The sequence below is a fragment of the Semicossyphus pulcher genome, unplaced genomic scaffold (assembly GCF_022749685.1).
Source record: "Semicossyphus pulcher isolate SPU_LCO1_2020_fin unplaced genomic scaffold, fSemPul1.0.p SCAF_6, whole genome shotgun sequence".
In the NCBI taxonomy this organism is placed as follows: domain Eukaryota; kingdom Metazoa; phylum Chordata; class Actinopteri; order Labriformes; family Labridae; genus Semicossyphus; species Semicossyphus pulcher.
In genome coordinates, this window is record NW_027211737.1 from 473,978 (window position 1) to 497,588 (window position 23,611).

Here is a 23,611-nt window from a genome sequence, read left to right on the forward strand (position 1 = left end):
TTTTTTTTTTTTAAATTTTAAATACAGTCTGTGATCAAAACCGCAGTACAATAAAAAATAAAACTGTTAACTGTAACAACCAGTTAAAGAAAACGAAAGAAAATATCAGTGTAGTGTAATTTTCTTTCATAATTTTCCAGGTAGCACATTGTTGTGATCTTAAATAACACATTAACAAATCTTACTGGGCAAAACTGATTTGTAGAAGAGAGAAATTCTACATAAAGTTAGCTCTTTGTATTTATATTTGAAGGGCATTATTGTTCATGGAGTAAGTAAGTGACTGATGAAACTCATGCTCATGTAGGAATGTGACTATCTGTGTTGTATATCTGGTCTTATTTAGATAGGCAAGGCCAGGCACGTTTATTCATAAAGCAATTCAAGGTGCTTTACACAGTTAAAACAGAGCATTAAGAACATTACAAGAAATGTGACTCAAAGCAAAAAATAGATACCTTTTTAAGTTTTGACTTGCAGTTAATCTTATTAGTCGTGTTCCCCAGAACACTTTGTATCTGCGGTTTCCAAATCCTGAAACTACCTTTTCTCCTGTAAGAGTTCCAAACCCCTTGAGTTGCTAGAATAATGAAAACAACTCATTTGCTCTTTAATTATAACTTCTCAGTTAGAATCAGCTTTATTGGCCAAGTATGTGGGCACATACAAGGAATTTGACTCCGGGTTTTCTTTGCTCTACATGTACAGACACACATACTAAACAGACATACTGAACTTAAAAGGACAGGTTAGACAAGGTAACACAGACATTTAGACATTAAAAGCTCAATCTTAAACTACTATATACAGACCTGTGGATGCAAACATATTTTACAAATTATTAATATATATATATATATATATATACATTATTTAAAGAAAACACAACAACACTTATAGACAATAGACAATGGTGCAATAGAGAGTGCAAAGGTGCAGAGATAAGTTATGTACAAGAGGTAGATGGTTGTAGTATTTACAGTATTTACAGAGGATGTGGATTGACCTTAGATGTAGTGATAATATACATGATAATTTTATATATAATTACAATTTTCCCTCTGTTTTTAGAATCCCAGGTAGATTGTTCCTCGGGTACTCTGGTAGATTGTTCCTCAGGTACAGGTAGATTGTTCCTCAGGTACTCTGGTAGATCGTGACTCAGATAGTTTGTTCCTCAGGTACTCTGGTAGATTGTTCCTCAGGTACAGGTAGATTGTTCCTCAGATACAGGTAGATTGTTCCTCAGGTACTCTGGTAGATTGTTCCTCAGGTACAGGTAGATTGTTCCTCAGGTACTCTAGTAGATTGTTCCTCAGGTATTCTATAGACAATAGACAATGGTGCAATAGAGAGTGCAAAGGTGCAGAGATAAGGTATGTACAAGAGGTAGATGGTTGTAGTATTTACAGTATTTACAGAGGATGTGGATTGACCTTAGATGTAGTGATAATATACATGATAATTTTATATATAATTACAATTTTCCCTCTGTTTTTAGAATTCCAAGATTTGTCTTGGGTCCCATAACCTGGAGTCCAAGACTCCTACTGTTTCAATATTCAAATTTCCCCTTTGTTTTAAAATTGTATAGAAGTAATTAAATACTGATTAAGCTAAAATAATGAAGTAATATATTAAAATATAAGATCAATAAAGAATGAATAAATATCAATTAAATTAAAAGAATGAAGTCAAATAAATGCAGCAGAAAATAAAAGTATTTTAAGACCTGTTGTAAAAGAGCTCAGAGCCTCAGGTACTCTGGTAGATTGTTCCTCAGGTACTCTGGTAGATTGTTCATCAGGTATTCTGGTAGATTGTTTCTCAAGTGCAGATAGATTGTTCCTCAGGTATTCTGGTAGATTGTCCATCAGGTACTCTGGTAGATTGTTCATCAGGTACAGGTAGATTGTTCCTCAGGTACTCTGGTAGATTGTTCCTCAGGTACTGGTAGATTGTTCCTCAGGTACAGGTAGATTGTTCCTCAGGTACTCTAGTAGATTGTTCATCAGTTACTCTGGTAGATTGTTCATCAGGTACAGGTAAATTGTTCATGAGGTACTCTGGTAGATTGTTCATCAGGTACTGATAGATTGTTCCTCTTGGACTCTGGTAGATATTTCCTCAGGTACTCTGGTAGATTGCTCCTCGGGTACTCTGGTAGATTGTTACTCAGATACAGGTAGATTGTTACTCAGGTACTCTGTTAGATTGTTCCTCAGGTACTCTTGTAGATTGTTCATCAGGTACTCTGGTAGATTGTTCCTCAGGTACAGGTAGATTGTTCCTCAGATACAGGTAGATTGTTCCTCGGGTACTCTGGTAGATTGTTCCTCAGGTACAGGTAGATTGTTCCTCAGGTACTCTGGTAGATCGTGACTCAGATACAGGTAGATTGTTCCTCAGGTACTCTGGTAGATTGTTCCTCAGGTATTCTGGTAGATTGTTTCTCAGGTACAGGTAGATTGTTCCTCAGGTATTCTGGTAGATTGTTTATCAGGTACTCTGGTAGATTGTTCCCCAGATACAGGTAGATTGTTTCTCAGGTACAGGTAGATTGTTCCTCAGGTATTCTGGTAGATTGTTCATCAGTTACTCTGGTAGATTGTTCATCAGGTACAGGTAAATTGTTCATGAGGTACTCTGGTAGATTGTTCATCAGGTACTGATAGATTGTTCCTCTTGGACTCTGGTAGATATTTCCTCAGGTACTCTGGTAGATTGCTCCTCGGGTACTCTGGTAGATTGCTCCTCGGGTACTCTGGTAGATTGTTACTCAGATACAGGTAGATTGTTACTCAGGTACTCTGTTAGATTGTTCCTCAGGTACTCTTGTAGATTGTTCATCAGGTACTCTGGTAGATTGCTCCTCGGGTACTCTGGTAGATTGTTACTCAGATACAGGTAGATTGTCACTCAGGTACTCTGTTAGATTGTTCCTCAGGTACTCTTGTAGATTGTTCATCAGGTACTCTGGTAGATTGTTCCTCAGGTACAGGTAGATTGTTTCTCAGATACAGGTAGATTATTCCTCGGGTACTCTGGTAGATTGTTCCTCAGGTACAGGTAGATTGTTCCTCAGGTACTCTGGTAGATTGTTCCTCAGGTACTCTGGTAGATCGTGACTCAGATACAGGTAGATTGTTCCTCGGGTACTCTGGTAGATTGTTCCTCAGGTACAGGTAGATTGTTCCTCAGGTACTCTGGTAGATTGTTCCTCAGGTACTCTGGTAGATCGTGACTCAGATAGTTTGTTCCTCAGGTACTCTGGTAGATTGTTCCTCAGGTACAGGTAGATTGTTCCTCAGATACAGGTAGATTGTTCCTCAGGTACTCTGGTAGATTGTTCCTCAGGTACAGGTAGATTGTTCCTCAGGTACTCTAGTAGATTGTTCCTCAGGTACTCTGGTAGATTGTTCCTCAGGTACAGGTAGATTCTTCCTCAGGTACAGGTAGATTGTTCCTCAGGTACTCTGATAGATTGTTCCTTAGGTACTCTGGTAGATTGCTCCTCAGGTACTCTGGTAGATTGTTCCTCAGGTACAGGTAGATTGTTCCTCAGATACAGGTAGATTGTTCCTCAGGTACTCTGGTAGATTGTTCCTCAGCTACTCTGGTAGATTGTTCCTCAGGTACAGGTAGATTGTTCCTCAGGTACTCTAGTAGATTGTTCCTCAGGTACTCTGGTAGATTGTTCCTTAGGTACAGGTAGATTCTTCCTCAGGTACAGGTAGATTCTTCCTCAGGTACTCTGATAGATTGTCCCTTAGGTACTCTGGTAGATTGTTCCTCAGGTACTCTGGTAGATTGTTCCTCAGGTACAGGTAGATTGTTCCTCGGGTACTCTGGTAGATTATTCCTCAGGAACAAGAACAAGAAGTCCTGCAGCTTGGTGTTTGTTTCTCCACATAGTCGTTCATGTTACTCAAATTTACATATTAACTTTGAAAAAGATTAATTTCACAGTTGATTCTACCTGTTATTGATTATGCTGACATTGTCTATCAGAGCACATCAGACACTCGTCTCCGGCCCCGTAATGTTTTGTACAGTTCTTACAGACCAAACATCCTGAGGCACTTTTAATAATATCAGGAGACTTAAATCATACCCTCTCCTCCCACCTGACTGGACCTGAAGAAGGTTGAGGCCATTCTAAACAACACGGATCATCCACTTCATAACACCTTGATGAACCAAAGAAACAACTGTGGTGGATGGCTCCTCTCTCTTCGCTGCAGGACGGAGAGATATAGAAGATCTTTTGTACCCACAGACATCAGACTTTTTCATTCTTCACTAAATGGTGATGAGATGCCAGACAAGTGAATTTCCCTTTGGGGATCAATAAAGTTATTGTTATTATGTAGATTTGTTTTGAGGTGTCCATATAACTCAGCACTGTTTCATGTATGAATCCCTTAATTTGTTATTCAGCTAAAATGGCAATTTCACTGGGCTCAGTTCATCTTCAAATGTGTCCTCTTATCCACTTGACACAAGCAACATCCCTTTTTCTTTGTACCTGGAGTTTTCAAAGAGGTAGGACGCAGGTCATTTGAACACAAAGCCCCGTTTGACTGGAATCATCTTTGTCTCGATCGATTACCTCTTTCAGCTGCTTCAGGACATCTTTCAGTTCTCATCTTCAATCAATCAATCAATCAAATTTTATTTGTATAGCGCCAAATCATAACCAGGGTTATCTCGAGACACTTTACAGAAAGAGCAGGTCTAGACCGACTCTTTGTTAAGTTATTTAAAGAGAGGCCCAACATCAATCCACCATGAGTAGCACTTAGCAATTCGGCACATTGGCAAGGAAAAACTTCCTTTTAACAGGCAGAAACCTCGAGCAGAACCAGACTCATGTTGAACAGCCATCTGCCTCGACTGGATGGGCCAAAAATGGGATAGAAGGAGATGCAGGATAGAGACAGGCAAAGAGAGCAACAACAACATATGTTCTTGTTACCACAACAACATATGTCCTTGTTACATGAACAACAACAGACACATACTTATGGTTACAATGCCAATAATAGTGGTAGACTAGGGTGAAGATTGGCTAAATAAATAAATAAATAAATAAATTAACGCGAGAAGCAGAGTAATGATAAAGGCTGAGGTAATCGTAATTGTAACAGTTGAAGTCAACAGGTCTACTATTAGCATTAGCAGCAACAATAATGATACTATGGGGAAGGCTGATGTTAGTAGTTGTTGCAGTCGAGCAGGTCCACAGCAGCAGGTGGTCTGCAGCAACGATCCTCAGGAACCTTCAAGACAAGGGAGCACAAGAACTCCCGGGAAGATATGTGGTTAGTAATGTTAATGGGACCAGAAGATACAGAGTTAATGAGCTGCATTAATATGACAGAGAGAGAGAGAGAGTCAGAGAGAGAGGAAGAGAGAGAGAGAGAGAGAGAGAGAGTCAGAGAGTCAGAGAGTGAGAGAGAGAGAGAAGCTTGGTGTGTCAGATCCCCCCGGCAGTCTAAACCTATAGCAGCATAACTATGGGCTAGTCCAAGCCTGAGCCAGCCCTAACTATAAGCTTTATCAAAGAGGAAAGTTTTAAGTCTACTCTTAAAAGAAGAGAGGGTGTCTGCCTCCCGGACCTTGACTGGTAGATTGTTCCAGAGGAGGGGGGCCTGGTAATTGAAGGCTCTACCTCCAACACTACTCTTAGAGACTTTAGGTACCACAAGCAGGCCTGCATCCTGGGAGCGCAATGTTCTAGAGGGGTAATATGGCACTATGAGCTCTTTAAGATATGATGGTGCCTGACCATTAAGAGCTTTGTAAGTAAGAAGAAGGATTTTAAATTCTATTCTAGATTTTACAGGAAGCCAGTGCAGAGAGGCTAATACAGGAGAGATGTGATCTCTCTTCCTAGTTCTTGTCAGCACACGTGCTGCAGCATTTTGTACCAGCTGCAGAGTTTTTAGTGACTTATTAGGGCAGCCTGATAGTAACGAGTTACAATAATCCAACCTGGAAGTAACGAATGCATGGACTAGTTTTTCTGCATCGTTTTGAGACAAGATGTGTCTGATTTTTGCTATGTTGCGAAGATGAAAGAAGGCTGTCCTTGATATTTGTTTTATGTGGGAGATGAAGGACATATCCTGATCAAATAGAACTCCCAGATTCCTAACAGTAGTGCTGGATGCCAGGCTGATGCCATCTAGGGCAGCTATATCATTAGAGAAAGAGTCTCTAAGGTGTTTTGGGCCGAGCACAATAACTTCAGTTTTGTCTGAATTAAGTAGCAGAAAGTTTCTAGTCATCCAGATCTTTATGTCCTTAAGGCATGCTTCTAGTTTAGATAGCTGATTAGTTTCGTCTGGCTTCATAGATAAGTATAATTGAGTATCATCTGCATAACAATGAAAATTAATGGAGTGTTTCCTCATGATATTACCCAGAGGAAGCATATATAAGGTAAAAAGAATCGGTCCGAGCACAGAACCTTGTGGAACTCCATGACTAACTTTGGTTTGCATAGAGGACACATCATGAACATTAACAAACTGAGATCGATCTGATAGATAAGATTTAAACCAACTTAGTGCAGATCCTGTAATGCCAATTAAATGTTCTAATCTCTGTAACAGGATGTGGTGGTCTATCATGTCGAAAGCGGCACTAAGATCTAACAGGACGAGTACAGAGAGAAGTCCTCTGTCTGAAGCAGTAAGTAGATCATTTGAAACTCGCACAAGTGCTGTCTCAGTGCTATGGTGGACTCTAAATCCTGACTTAAAGTCCTCAAATAAACTGTTGTTATGAAGAAAGTCACATAATTGATTAGCGACTGCTTTCTCAAGGATCTTTGAGATAAAAGGAAGGTTAGATATAGGTCTATAGTTAGCTAAGGTGCCTGAATCTAGGGTAGGCTTTTTAAGAAGTGGCTTAATTACAGCTAGTTTAAAAGACTGGGGTACATAGCCAGTCGATAAAGACATATTGATCATATCTAGTAAAGAAGTGCTAATTGAGGGAAAGACTTCCTTAAGCAGCTTGGTTGGAAACGGGTCTAAAAGACAGGTTGATGGTTTAGACGAAGATATCAGAGAATTTAGCTCAGGAAGGTCAATTGGAGAAAAACAGTCAAGGTAAACATCAGGTTTTTGAGCAGTTTCCAAAGATACATCTGCACCAGTTAACGGCAGGAGGTTACACATTTTGTCTCTTATCTTTAGGATTTTGTCATTAAAGAAGCTCATGAAATCATCACTGCTGAGGCCTATAGGAATACTTGGCTCAGTGGAGCTGTGACTCTCTGTCAGCCTGGCTACAGTGCTGAAAAGGTACCTGGGATTGTTTTTATGTTCTTCTATGCGGGAGGAGTAGTAGACACCTCGAGCATGCCGTAGGGCCTTCCTGTATTTATTAAGACTATTTTGCCAGAATAAACGAGACTCTTCTGTTTTGGCGGATCGCCACATTCTTTCAAATTTACGTGACATTTGCTTCAAGTTACGAGTTTCTGAGTCATACCATGGAGCTAGCCTCTGTCGTTTAATAATCTTCTTTTTTAAGGGGGCAATCGAGTCTAGAGTACTTCTCAGCGAACCTGCAGTACTATCAACAAACTGATCAAGCTGAGAGGGACTAACATTAGCATCAGAGCTTTCTGTAGTAAACAGATGTGGTAAAGAATTAAAAGCAGCTGGAATTGTTTCCTTAAATTTAGCTACAGTCCTATCAGACAAACATCTTGTGAGTACATTTTTGTTAACTGGAGAGTAGTCGGTTAATAGGACATCGAATGTTACTAAATAGTGATCTGATAAAAGAGGATTTTGTGGGAAGACAATTAAGTTTTCGGTTTCAAGGCCATAAGCTAGAACAAGGTGGAGGGTGTGGTTAAAGCGGTGAGTAGGCTGGTTTACACTTTGAGTGAAACCAATAGAGTCCAAAAGGGACATAAATGCCATGCTAAGACTATCATTGTCAACATCTACATGAATATTGAAGTCCCCTACAATAATTATTTTATCTGAACTCAGGACTAAATCTGATAAAAACTCTGAGAATTCAGTTAGAAAATCAGAGTATGCGCCAGGAGGGCGGTATACTATCACAAATAAAACAGGCTGTAAAGTTTTCCAAGCTGGGTGTGAAAAACTCAGAACAAGGCTTTCAAAAGAGCTGAAACTAAGTTTTGGTCTAGGGTTGATTAGAAGACTAGAACTGAAAATAGCTGCCACTCCACCACCTCGACCAGTGTCTCGAGGAGTATGAGTATTAAGATGAATGGGAGGAGTGGATTCATTTAAGCTGACATATTCTTCCTGACACAGCCAAGTCTCAGTTAAAGAGAGTAAATCAATATGATAATCTGATATCAGATCGTTCACTAATAGAGCTTTAGATGACAGGGATCTGATATTTAACAGACCACATTTAATTCTCATATTTTTTGGCATAACTTTGGTTGTTGTTTTAATTTTTATTTGAGTTTGAATTAACTGTAATAAAAGGCCTGGGTTGGGGGGCAGACACAGTCTCTATAACATTAACATTGTGGCTGGGAAACTGCTCACAGGGAAGCTCAGAGGAGTGTGTAGGACTACAGCTCTGTCTCCTGGTCTCAACTCTGGTTTGTCAGGTTTTACGACTAACAAACTTAGCCATATTACGAGACAGAAGAGCTGCACCATCCAAAGTGGGATGAATGCCGTCTCTTCCGATAAGACCAGGCTTTCCCCAGAATGTCTGCCAGTTATCTATGAAGCCCACATCGTTTGCTGGGCACCACCTCGACAGCCAGCGGTTGAATGATGACATGCGGCTATACATGTCATCACTCGTCAGATTGGGCAGGGGTCCAGAGAAAACTACGGAGTCCGACATTGTCTTTTCAAATGCACACACCGACTCAACATTAATTTTAGTGACTTCCGATTGACGTAACCGGGAGTCATTAACGCCGACATGAATTACAATCTTATCAAATTTACGATTATCCTTTGTCAGCAGTTTTAAATTTGACTCGATGTCGCCTGCTCTGGCCCCAGGAATACATTTCATTATGGCCGCTGGCTTCGCTAACTTCACGTTTCTGACTATAGAGCTGCCAATAACCAGAGTTGGTTTCTCAGCGGGTGTGTCGCTGAGTGGGGAAAACTTGTTCGAAACGTGAAGTGGTTGGTGGTGAACCGTGTGCTTCGTCTTGCGGCTATGCTTCCCTCTGAGAGTAACCCAGCCACTGCATCCCGGCTGCTCGGGAGTTGCCGGGGGAGAAGCTATGCTAGGTCGGCCCGCACCGGCTACTGGCCCTGGGGGCTTGCTGCTGATTACAGCAGCTAGCGATGCTTGGTTTTCCAAGGTGCGGAGCCGCGTCTCTAATTCCGTGATCCTCGCCTCCATAGCTCCAAAAATACTACATTTCATACAAGTACCCTTATCCGTAAAGGAGGTCGAGGTAGAGCTAAACATCTGACACACCGAACAGGGCAGATCAGGAGAGCAGGAGGGAGAAGGAGAAGGCATTTCAATTGATTAAGCTAGCTGCTAAGCTAACGGCTAAGCGAGTATAAAGTTAAGGGTTTAGCAGATATGACGCTAATGCAACAACGAGAGTGCTTGATGAAAACTAGTGTCTGTTTAAGTACACAGCAGCTGAATAACCACAGTGATGATAATTACAGCAGATTAATCGATTTAGCTCGAGCTCTAGCAGCAGCTACAAACAGCACAGAACAACACAGTAGCAGCGAGAAAACAGGAAATGACGCAATGACGCAATACGCTCACCTGACGCAATACGCTCACGCACTCTGTGTATCAGATACATTCTCCTTTGATGTATCTGTTTAAAACAACCTGTTCATGCTTTTATTGTCTGTATATTTACTATTTCTGTTTATTTGTGCCATATAGACTGAATATAAACTGTATGACCAGAGTACAACTGAGGGCTGGGGGTGTGGGTGGTTGTGCGTGTTGTCTGTAATTGTGTATTTGTACTGTGTGTTTGTTATGTAATGCTGTATTTGCTTGTGTGAGTTCTATTTTTGTGTCTATGGGACCCCTGGAAAATGAGATGCAACATCTCAAGGGGCTATCCTTTTCAAAAAAAAAAATATATATATATATTTTTTACACCAAACAAAGACAGTATGTGTTGTTGCTCTCAAGTGCATCAAGAAGGAAGCTGAGGTAGAAACAGAGTCAGTTCTAGTTTTAAAGTATCCAGAAAGAAGTCAAATCCGCTCTCTCAAACACATGAACATATTCTGCTTCACTGCTGAGTCAATGAGAGAGCTATGGGTATCAAAGCTCTCAGCTATCAAGCAAGCTTTCTCTTTCATTCTTGTGAAACTTGCTCACTAGTTTCAGCCTGAGGAAGACTCCACTCATGTGCAACGAGCGCAAAGAAATGTGCACTCAGGTGGACAGAGGGGTAAGCAATAGAAATCATTTCATCAGGTCTGCAAAAACTGATTGGACGGACTGACACAGTCACATACACCAAAACTTTACTTTCGTTTAGTCAGGGCATAAAGACATTTCTAACATAAATTCTTACAGGATTTATTCCCCATCCCCACTTTAATGTCAAACAAGAAGAAGAGGAAGGATTACAGCAATCCTACAGGCGCCTGACAATTGTTTTCATTGTGACTATAAAAATGTGAGACAGCATTATGAACCTCTGTTGGTTATCTGTTTGCCTTATCATCATCTCCAACAGCTTTATTTTATTGTTAAGTAGGTGCCAAACCTATACAAGAATGTTCCGGTCAAACAACCCCACCCTCAGACGAATGCTTGAGAGGACATACTTTGTAGTTTTGGCCACTAGATGGCAGCAGAGGACATGAAATAATGCAGCAACCATCCATTCATTCTCAACCTCAACAGCAGCTCACAAACTATTTCAGCAGACCACACGCTTTTTCAAATTTTTATTATGAAGTTGTTGAGCACATATTTCTATCACAATGTAAATTCTGATGCAAACATGCTTTTAGCTCTGTGACTCATCGTTTACAAGCACAGGTCAGTCACAGGTATGAGGACATCCATCCACGCCTGCTCCTTCTTCCTCTCTTCTCCTGGGCTGGATCTGCAAGGACCAGCAGCAGAGAGCAGGAGAAGATGGAGAGAGTTATGTGTGAGGCTGCGGGGGGTTGGGGACGCTCATCTTTTGGGATGGTGATGGGATGCTGACCCCAGGGGCAGATGGTTTGAGTGTGTGTGTGTGTGTGTGGCAGTGTGTGTGTGGGGCTTTATCCATCCCCTCCTCCACACTTCAAAGCGGGTAATCAATTAAATGTATCCTGACCCCCCCTCACCCCCTCTGCGGTCCATTGAGTCAGCAGATCCCCTGAGCAGATGCAGTCCTATGCTTATTACTCCATGGGGATGTTTTGCATAACTTGGGGAGGGGGGCACTGGAGGCGTGGATGGAGGGGGGGTTATGTATAGATCAGCCTCAGGGTCTCTGCACACACACACACACACGCATATTTACATTTACTTTATCATGTTTCAGAAAGCCTCTAAAAGTTCATCATGTGGCTCTGAATCCTCTTTTGTACATTATTGTTGTTGCACTTTAGATTCAGTCACAGCACAGTCATAGAAAAGATAAATGAGACAAGTTTAACACAAATTCTAGATAGTAATTTAGCGTTCTGTCCTTGATTTCAGACAGAGATGAAATGACAGCTGCTAGCTAGTTAGCATCTAAAAGGAGAGGCCTGTTAAAGGGCTTTAAAGGGTAATCCATTTAAACACTGTCTTACATGAACACTTAAGTCTTATCCTCCAACAGTACGTTTAATTTTATAACTGAAAAGGTAATGAGTATTATATATAAGAATTAACATATTTTTTGTAAGCGTAATGCTATCATACATAATGAGTTTTGCAGGAATTTGCTGGAGTGTGCGCATCATCTTGCATCATGAAATATGGAGGAAGGATGAGCCGCTAATACTGGCCTTAAGTCTGTTTGAAGAAGGTTCCAGAACCAGCTTACACACAGAGGAACAACACAATCAATACATCTGTCCTAAATGTTTTTTCCTAATGTAACCGCCCACTAAAAATGTGAGTTAGATTATGATTTGCTTCTTGGTATTACATTCTTTCTGTATGACAGGCCTGCTAACATTTGCAGTTTTTGATTCATCCCTCACATTGTTGCTCTGTTGTTTAGGTTTTAGGCAGCTCCCTGATTTTCAACACGGTGCATTATGTTTACTGTCTGACATTTTATATAGTGCCAAAAATTCATCAGTGATGACACGTGATAGTTATTGCTATTGAATAAAGGAGGGAGGGATATTGGGACACAGCCCTACTTTGCTTTAACCTAACTAAAGGAACGGTTAAGCTTAATGACACAAAGTTTGTGTCTCAAAGAAGAAATATTTCCTTCTTTATTCAGATTGGATCTCATGAAACATGTTATGAATCAGGTCTGGGTCTATTAATCGATTCAGCTGGAAATAAATATTCTATAACATGAGATGTGGACCCTCGCTGGAGCAGATTATAAAGCAAAAACCATCACAGATAAATTACCCACAATTCTGTGCATGCAAACATGCAGAATACTCATTGAAGACATAAGGTAGGTGTGTCTTTTTGTCCATCTGTGTGTGCATGCATGTGTGTGTGTGTGTGTGTGTGTGTGTGTCAGTCATCTGCTGTGTCTGAATGTGTATGAGTCACCAACCGACCACCCACCTCCTTTCATGTGTGTGTGTGTGCGTGTGTGTGCTGCCTGCCAATGAGACCCTGTGGAATCCGACCAATCACAATTGGCCGCTATATGTTAATATCCAGCTGCTCTTGCAGACGGAAACAGTCGTGTGGGGGAACAAAGATAAACAAAAGGTGAGGAGGGAAACAATGAGGAGGGGCGGATTCAGATCACGCTGAGAGCAAAGAGACAAATAATATTAAAGCTACACTGATGTCAGAGTACAGACCCCGCCCAACCTTTCTGAGAATTGTACTATTGTTGGGCATTATTGAGTCTAAAGTTTAATATATTTCAGCTCTATTTAGTCGTCCATATGTTGTACGAGATTTAATTAACAGTCAGGTAACTTTAATTTGAAAATCTGCAAGGAAGCTCGGTGGTGGTTGCATCCGTGCAGTAAGAGTGTCCTCATAAACGGATGATGACAAAGAGAATGATGTGTGTGTGAAGTTACAGTCAGGCTGCGCTCTGCTGGAGCTTTAACGTGCAGGTTCACACAAAGATCAGCTTCAGGAAACACTTTAGATCACAGGTTAGAGAGTTTATCTAAAAACTTATGAGACAACACGTCAGTCGACAAGAAAACACTCCTGGAGTCCTGAAAATACTCACCATAGCACCATATGAGTAGTGATCCGCCTCTGAAAATAGTCCCAAAAGCACCATGTCCTCAGTTATGGTTAAATGGAGAGGTGAGGTAGGTGAAGTCTTTTTTTGTAGCATAAGTGCAGAAAAAATGAAATAAAATAATTAATAGAGCTTTCTACTGTATTGTGTTGCAGCATTAAGCTGCAGCTCTGTTTGTCTGGTTGGTCGAGTTTATAAAAGAATTGATTTTTGCATAAATTATTCAGAATTAAAACACATGTAAGTGTGCGTGAATCATGTAACATTTACTGATGTCATCTTGTAAAAGCATTTCAGGATCTCTGACTTGGGATCAAAGCCTCTGGGAGCAGCAGCAAACTTTTCAGGGCTTCAGGTGAAGCCGGCGGTTACAAGGACGGACTTCCAGCCAACACTTCCTTTTCCGTTTGCTGCGTTGTTTACAGTCCTACTAAAAACTATAGAAGCGAGGATGGAGTTGGAGTTGAGAAATGACGTCTCAGAGCAGATTGTTAGCAGCACTGCAGATGTCTATTTGAAGAGATGAATAGATGAACAGTCGTCAGATAGCGCCGATGGGATGACGTTATGCTGGATTGCCTTCTGCCTCTTTCTGCTCTCTACCTGCGCCTACAGATTTTTGTGCAGATTAGAACAATGTGTTTCCTCCTACACGTGTACCAAGAGACTTCTGAACCTAACCAACCAACCAATCATCAGTATTAACATTGACTGAAGCTTGCACATACTGTAAAATGGGCGTTTGATGCTATGGAAAAAGAGAAGCCTCACATCCTGTCTGTCATCTCTGCATCTCAGTGACCTGCTGCTGATCTTTTCTTTCATGACACCAGACGAGTCCTCTCCTTCCTGACTCCTCCTCTGTCTCTGAAGGAGCCGCTCACAGTGTACATTAAATCCTGCACCACTCCTCTCTCCTCTCCTATACCATCCCAACGGCTGTGGCAGGCGCCGTTGCTATGGCGACACGGTCCCATTTTGCCTCCCAGATTCCGGATCCATCCGGAATGGTGCTCAGATCCTGAGCTGCAGGAGGAGGGGGTATATTATGGTATGGATCCCATGCAGACAGAGTGCAGAGCAGTGCAGGCGAGCATTGATTTATATGCTACACACTCACAGCAGCATTAGAGGGATCGATCAGCAGACATCACTGTGTGTGTAAGACACAGGTTTCAACAGGCTTTTCTACTATGTTCAGTTTTATTTGGCCTCATTCTCTCAGTTTTAACATTGTACTCCACAAGCCTATCCCTAGTCACGAGAAATTAAACATAAACTGGATGCTGTCAGATGTTACAACTGAAGCACGGACTAAACTCTGAGTCCTGATGTAAGATAACAGACGAAAATCATTTTGATGAGAAAAATCAAAATGATCAGAAAATTCTAACTAGCTCTGAAGTTCGTCTCGACTCCTGGAGCTTCTTTAGCATCTTTTAGCTCTCCCTGTTTTGGTTTTCTTTAGATGGTGTTCACACTAGTTTTCATTTCAATACAAAAGCAATTTCCTTCCAGACAAGCGATAAAGCACAACTCTGACAACACAGATCACATGATACAGGTGTAGACAGGCATTGGATCTTTGACTCAAAACAGCAGTGCTCCATGTCGGGCTGTGGACACAGAATCACTCCATTAATATGATCCCTCCTGCAATGAACTGCACAACAGCAGCTAGCTTAGCCAACAAGGTCAGCAGAGTCTGTGATTCGTTTTTATGTTGCATGTAAAGAATAATGCTGTTTGTTTCCTTCTTCTCCTCGTTTTAGATCACATTGAGACAGAGGTGCAAAAGTACACACATTACACAGTTGTGAGCCTTTCTGTGTGCTGTGTTGTGGACTGTCCCGTTAGGTGACCTGTATTGTTTTATGTTTTCATTAGTACCTGCCTGGGGACTACAGATGAAATGTAGCTATTGTGCAAATTCTGGCATATTTACTTTGAAGTGTTTTGCTGATAGGTTGATTAATGTGCAATTTCTTAATTCAATAAATCCATTTAAAAGAAAAAAGGACCGGCTCTGAAATGTACCCCCAATATAAAGAAAAAGCGTCCTCTGAAGAGGACAACTGAAATTGATTCTTGATGTTTTGAAGGCAGCGCAATGATGCAAAATTATAATTATGCTAACAAGCAGACTTTTGAACATGTAAATGGGAGAAAGCACAGATATGAAAACTTTTCTTTAGTGGAGTAACAAAGCATTTGTACTTCATTATTACCAAACTCTGCTGCTGGTGACACGGTTGTAATTTATGTGGGTATTTGACATATTCTTACTTCTATATTCCTGTATTCTTTATGCCCTATATTTCTTCATGCTTCTCTTTGTATCATAGCAATTGTAACGCCTGAATTTCCCCCCAGGAATAAATAAAGTATTTCTGATTATGATAAAAAGCCAAATATTAGCTGGTGGAGACCAAACCAGAGCTAAAAGGAGAATCAGTGAGGGATCACAAGCACACCTCCAAATGAGAGCTAACGTCCCTCTGTCTCCTGGATGTGTTTCTTATCCTGTTCACTGCAACAACACTGATCTGACATAAACGTGTTCATGATGCTGCTCATAAGCTCTTCTATCATCCTTCTATCAACACAATACACTGTATCATCAGACCCTCATCACAGTTAAATGCTTGTGTCACTCCCCATGTTTGGTCTAAATATAGAGTTTCAGTCTTTAAGGCCAATGTGACATAGCTCTGATGACATCATCAGGGTTATTATTATCAGACCTGACTAACAGGTCGAGCAGCACTGAACATGAGAAGTAAACTGATCCGGATGTGTAAAACAGGAGGTGTCCCTTTAACTGAACACAGTAATAGATTTAAATAGAGGTGAGTTCATGAATCAATCTACACCCCTTTAGAAGATTGAAAATAATCATCAGGTTCAGAGTTAAAGCTTCCATCCATGGCAGTCTGATAAAGTCAGACAGCAGCTCTGAAGATCTCATCATGTATTTAGTTCTAACTCTGCAGCTAACTTCATGTTGTGGCTTCATAAGGTAATAAAAACAAGCTGCATCTGCCGTCAAAGGTGTATATACATTCACACCACCTGTAAACTACACCTGCCCTAGAAGTGACAAGTAAAGGCATTCCAACAAGACACTCACATGAAGGTTATAAAAAGGAGAAGTTATAAATTCTGTTTATATTGGCAATGCAAATTTCATCTCCTGGATTCAGCCTCATTTGGACTCTCTGGGTTTCTGTATGTTTGTAAATCTGTGGCAGATTTTGTTTTGCAGTTTAGTCTGCATGTATATTTGTTTTACCCTGACACATGTCTCCATCAGTCTCTCTCATCACCAGGACTTTACTGATTGTCTCTCCCCCTGTATCTCTACTAAAGTAGACTTTGTTTTGCACAGGTTTGTTTGCAGAAGTTTTGTTGATGATGAAGTCCTTGCTGGTGAAATAAAGGCCCATTTAGGACACAGGTGGAATCAACAGAGTCTACGCTGGAGGTTACAATTTTTACATGTTATTGCAATGTAACAGTTTCATTCAGCAGAAGCTTTGTCCAAAGCGAGGTACATCTGAGAGGTGGTGGAGAGAAGCAAAAGATGGAAGAAGCAAACTACTTTCAGCCCTAAGTTTCCATTTTTTGTCCTATTACAGTAATTGAAACAGCAGGTGTATGTGTGTGTGTGTGTGTGTGTGTGTGTGTGTGTGTGTGTGTGTGTGTGTGTGTACATGAAAAGACCAAAACTAGTTAAAAATATTAGTAAATCTCAAGAAACATACTGTTGTTGTCTTCATGAAAAAAGCTAAGACCTCTCAGTTTGATTTCCCTCATGAAGGACATCGTGATGATGGGAATGTTCTGGGATTTCTAAAAGACAGACAGAAACACAGGTACGTTTAAAGACAGCATGGAAAAGTGGAAGTGATGGGGCAGATTGGAACGAGAAAGAAAAGTGACGGGACGATCTTCCTCACTGAACTTTTGACTACACTTAATTTCAATAAAGATTAAAACTGTGTCTACTTCCAGAGGGTTAGGGTTGGTATCACAGCTATATCACATCAGTTATCGTACGTTCATGCCCCTATCATTCAAGGTTATTATGTTTCAATATACTGAATCCTGCAAGAAGAAATCTTGTTAAAAGTACAGTTATGTTAGCAGTTACAGATATTCTATTAGGTTGATGAATCATAAAAATAGGAGGGCAGAAAAGAATCTGAATTATATTAACTTACCATTTTTTATATGTAGGGGACGCCTTTTTTGCGTGTTTGTGATTCTTCTTCTTTTTCCTTTCCTCTTATTTTTCTCAGCTAAACATGTGCAGTAAAGACCCACCTCTAAAATGAAGCTTTAGGACTCAGATAGAGTGCATGCATAGAGTCGCAGATGAAGGCGAGAGTGTTGTGGCCCCCACAGAGGACAAACATGATACGCAGCTTTATATTATGTGTGTCCTTCTGTATCAGTGTGAGGACGCTCTTCTGGACCTGTCTGTCAACTGTGAGGCAGGTAAGAGAAGCTCCATTAATAAAAAACTATGATTATACCTGACCCCCCCAACCCCCTCCTGTTCAGTTCTCTCCCCTGACAATCCTCTTCCTCCCAACCTGGAATTCCAGGATTGTTTGAGCAGAGCTCTCCTTATATCACCAGCGACGACCTCTGACCTTTTGACCTGCAGGGAGCGAGGTGTGCAGGCGTCATGGCTGAACTCTGGAATTCTCTGCACCTCTGAGCTGTAAACTCTCCTCTGCTGAGAAAACAAGTCAACACTTTGCAGCGACAAAAACACACAGGACACACAAAGACACGGAAACATACACTTTATTTATCTGAAGGTGATTATGACTTTGATGCTTCTAATAGAACATTTAATCAACTAAACTGTTAAGATAGTTTTATGTTCTGTAGGTCCAGATTTTGATGCAACTTTTTACTACAGACTTTAGATGGAAATATTGTGTATTTTATTTGGGAGTAAGAAATAAATATTTTTATTCCCCTCGCAAAAAATAGAATCAGTTTCTGATATATGATCCATGGTTATATATTAAACCAACAATAAATGCAATAGTACATTGAGTTCCATCTCAGCAGATTAATGTGTAAACATGCTAGTTGTTTCACTTATCATAATAATACATTGCGAAACTTATAAAACCCTTACAAGGACTATTCTACCAGTTAAGTAAGTATTTTTACTTTGCATACTTTTAGTACATGTTGCGTAAAATACGTCAGTCCTTTGCTGGAAGTCAGATTTTAAAAGCAGGACTTTTAAATATTTTTAAAGTCAGGTTTTGTTACTTCACTCAGGATCTCAGAACTTCTTCCACCACTGACAACTGTGAACGATGAAAGCACATAACTGCATTTTTAAATAATTATTTTGTTTTTTCGTGTGTGTGTACGAAATGCTTTAAACTACTAAACATGATTGTTACTTCACAGATAAAGATTTTGCATGAAAAAACATCGTAAACTCTGCTATTTAAATGGTGCTATTATTAAATTATTATTATTATTCACCATTAACTAGTTATTAGCAGCATATTGGCTCTTTGTGAATCATTAGCTCTTATTAATGCATTTTTGTGCATGACAATATTCTCTCACTACTGATCATAATGTATAGAGCCCATTCTCATAATACAACAGATACAACTGATTGACTTGCTATCAACATGTTCATGGTTACCTTATTATAAAATCCTCACTTTATTAATTTACTGTAATTACATTAATACTTTATCTTTAATACTGACTGCTAATACTTTCATTAAGGTAAAATAAACATTTATATTTGTGATGCAGGTCTGTTAAAGACTGAATATATATTTCTTTATTTCTCTCCAACACATTTGTTCTTCCTCACAGTGTTCATTGATTCCAATAGTGTCAAAGTATGAGACATGTCATGTAGTTAAATATTATTATATATTTAATTCAGATTATTTGCATGATCTAATGTAAATAAACTGTTTTTATTCAATGCAAGGACCTCGTTCTTTTACTCTGTTCAAAAAATACATATGAAAAAAATGTAATTAATTATTATGTATTATAATAATGAATAATTATTTAAGTGTTTTAGTTTATATTGACATTTGTATGTGAGGAAATATGTCAATAATTCCTCTGATCAATTGTGCCAAATCAAAACAACAGAGTTTAGGTCACGTGGATTTTTGTCTGGAAAAATTTAAGTTGCACATGTTCAAATAAATGATATTTATAGGACACGAAATAATGAGCACAGCCATTAATGAAAATGTTAATCAGCACTTTTTGTATTTATTTGTTTACAGACTGCACTGATGGTATCAGTGTTCAGATTTTGTGTCTCTGAAGAGATCAAAGAGGCCTGTGATGAACTGTGTGAGCACTCAGGCCTGTAGAAAGAATGATTGCAATAAAACAATTATTTTTCACGTCACTGAGCAGAAAATAACAGGAAGCTGTTTGTTACAGTGTCACACATTTAGATTCAGTCTAATCAGAGTCAAACTGCTGTAACAGAAGGATCCAATCGCTTTAAAGTGTTTGATTGTTTCACCCACCATAGTAGGCCTAATGTGTGATAATTATCAGTTCTGAATAATTTGATCCAGGCTCTGGGCGTTTTGAAATTCGTTAGAAATAATTCCCTCGGACATATTGACAGTAAACTCTCCCGCTGCTGAAGCTCAATAGGAATTATTTTCGACCTTTTATACTTTTATTCACGGCGTTAATCCTGTCAAATCCATTAGTTTGGCCTGTCTCGCGCTAAATGAAGCCTTGCTTGATCTAAAACGGTTTGGTCAGAGCTCGGCTCCTCCAACATGTGTGGTCCTGAAGCTTCCCGGGTTAAGCCTTCTTCAGGAGGGGGGTGTACAGGGGCTCCGAGGGGAAGAAAGCGAGTTATGTGTTTGTCGATCACCGGCGGAAAACTTACCCAAAGACGCAATTAAACTACGAGAAGCGTAAACAACGAGCTGCCCCGGAGTTTACTCCACTGTGTGACGCGCTGCGGGCAGAGCTGTTCAATCCGCCGCGAGAAATAGTCCCTCTACAGGCCCTTTTTGTATGTTGCTATGGTTACGAGCTCTATACGTCAGCGATTGTGTTTAAATGTACACATTGCGGACTGATACATTTCTGTGGTCAGGTCCTGTGAGGTTCATGTTGCGTTCACCTGACACCGAATTCACCGCGGAAACTTTAAATGAAGCTAAAGGCAACATGGACCTGTGAAGACCTGACAGCAAACACGTATCACTCCGCTCTGTGTACATTCTGCTTGTACTCATATATAGGCTACTTGTTGTAAGAAATCCTGCGCATAAATGTGCTTTCCGGCTTAATGAGTCTTTAAATGAAATCATGTGTGTGTTTTTTATTTTGTTTGTTTTTTTGTTCTTTTTTAAAATCAACATAAGGATCAGTTCTGGAGACATTGGTGTCTCTTTGTTATACATTAATATACAGATATTATTTATTTTAAATCATATATTTTCTTAAATGTGTATATTAGTTTCAAGTTTTACTTGAATTGAACACCTGCAGTTTAGATGAATGTATGTGCTTTACTCTATATAAACATTTTACTGTGACTTCCAGTTAAAATGAATGTAAACTAAGAGTGATGAGGCTTCATTTAAAGTCGATTTAAAGGTTAAAAGAATTCATCTGACCTCAACCACAAAATTTCAAAACATATATGAGTGAATGTGTCCTGGTATTTTACAAAATATTCAGTTTTTCTTTTTTACAAAACTTCTGAAATCACCAAATTACCAAAGAAAGAGGAGCTGTGTTTTTACTTTTAGGCCTATTTGAATCTTTCAACATAGAATCTGTTTGATTAATAAAGCTGTGCTGTAAAGAGTCTGTTTGCTGGAGGTGGACACTGACTGAAAGGCTACAATCACCTGGATCTCCGATTTTCATGATATCACCTGAATGCAGCACGGTGCTCCAACATTAGGCCCCGCCCTCTGGAATGCAAGAAGGCCGGTCCCCGCAGGAAGACCATTCAAACACACTGATCTTAACTGGGAGGGGAGCACAGAGGGAGGCACGAGCACAAACCTGCAGCTCGACCAACATATTATTATTTCACACACAGATTTAGTGGTAAATAAAAAGGTAATCAGTTATAAACTACAGCTGTTTCATGTCTACAAGTAAATTCATATGAATTATTGAATAATGAGTCAGAGTCAGTTCTGCAGATTCATAGAAACCAGACCCAGAACGCTGTTGGCCTACAAACTACTACAAGGAGGACTAATGTTGTTCAGGTAAACAGCAAGATTGACAGATGACTGTCAGAACATGTAGGCCGACTGCAGAGGAAAAGATAACCACCTGGATGTGAGACAAACCCTCAAATGTTCAAATGAGTAAATAAGAAAAGGAAATGTTACTCACAGGCGTTTTTTTAAAATGTATTATCTGTATTAAATCTTGCTTCATTCTAAGGGAACATAAATAATAAACACTCTGAAGCCACTGTGTTGAAAAATACTTTTTTCATCATGACAATTAATCTGAATTATTAGCAAATAACTGAAATAATATTAGACTCCCAACACAACTGCTTTCCTACAAACCCTCTAGTGTAATGTGTACAGACAGTGTCAGTGCTGTATGTAAACTTATGAACATATGTTCAGATCAAGGGTTTACAGTCATGACAATCAGCACAAGGTTGCAGCTTTTGGACTGAATCGATACATCAGTAATAACCATTTAATAATGTCCTAATTTACAATGTATTGGTCTGCAGAATGAAGACTTTTACTTTGAAACTGTAACTTAATGGAGTATTTTTAAGTGATTTAAATTATTATTTTACTTCTGTGAGACGACAGGACCGGTTCTTACGTACAGAGGGGGTCACAGGTGATGAGATGACATCCTAGATTTGTTTTCACTGTAAGGTCACTAGGTGAGGCTGAGATGTACCTGTATTATCGTATGTATGCTGATAATTGTGGGGAAAGCCTTTAATTATAGTAAGGAGGCAGTCTGAAAATGATACATGGGCCATTTCTGTGAATGCCCACGCCATGTTTGTGTTTCTATGTTTTGCTGGCTCTTTCTGTTGTAGTTTATCACATCTGAAAGTGATATTTTCTTTGCTCTTCAAATGTCAGAAATATGCTCTTATTAAATGGATAATGCAATAAAAGTTACAAATGCAGGGGATCTGAAATGTCGTCATTGTTCAACTTTTTACGATTGATCCATGAATGCCTTTCCTATTTAATCATGCATCACTCTATAATGGTAACAAGTCCTTGACTGCTTATGTTAGCTGATGTCTAACTTCATTTTCCAATATGTTGTTTTCCCTTGAAATATGGTTTGACATCCTCCACATTATCACTATACACTGTCTCTTCAGTTACTGATAAATTGGGAAGCACTGAAATGATAACAATTTCAACCTAGATAGATAGATAGATAGATAGATAGATAGATAGATAGATGAGTAGATAGATAGATAGATAGATAGACATCAGAGGAAAATGGCCGCCATGTGAACACGGTGAACAGTGCATATGTCATCACCATCAAACTTCAGAAACCAACAAAATATGAGAAAACAATTTGTTAAGAATCTCAGCAACTGATAAAAGAGGTTCTTAGTTTACCAAATCAACCCATAACTATTAATGAAACGATTGGTAATCCAGTTTCTGACCTGCGTCCCCTTCAGCTTTGGTAACGGCAGTCACGGATAAAAGAAAATATGGAGTACATGATTCTCTCTTTGGTCCCACAGCAGAGGCGTGAAAGGGCTGCTCCCTGTCTCTCCACCTCCCCTCCTGACATCTGGCTCCTCTGTGGCTGCTGACCCCTGCAGGTCACAGGTCAGATGATGTAGGAGGAGCATGGGGAGGAGCATTGTGGGGTGGAGGGAGGTGATAGCTGCTAGTTTCCTTCTAAGGGCCAGTCAGAGGTTTCTAGAGGGGGGAAGAAGCAGCTGAATCAAACAGATACAGATGCTTATAATGTTTAACAGAGGGGGAGACTGTGAGTGATAAATACGCTAACTACTACTGCAACTTTTTCTACTGCTTCTCCCGCTGCCTCAGCTACTACTGCTGTGGCAACTGATACTTTTTTTCAATGTGCTACAATATTACTTATTATTATAAGTATTAATAAAGATGATTGTACCTCTTATGGAGGTGTAAGGGCCCTGAAACAAGAGAGAGTGATCTAAAATACTACTGTAAACATTAATAATAACATAGCCGTAATCAT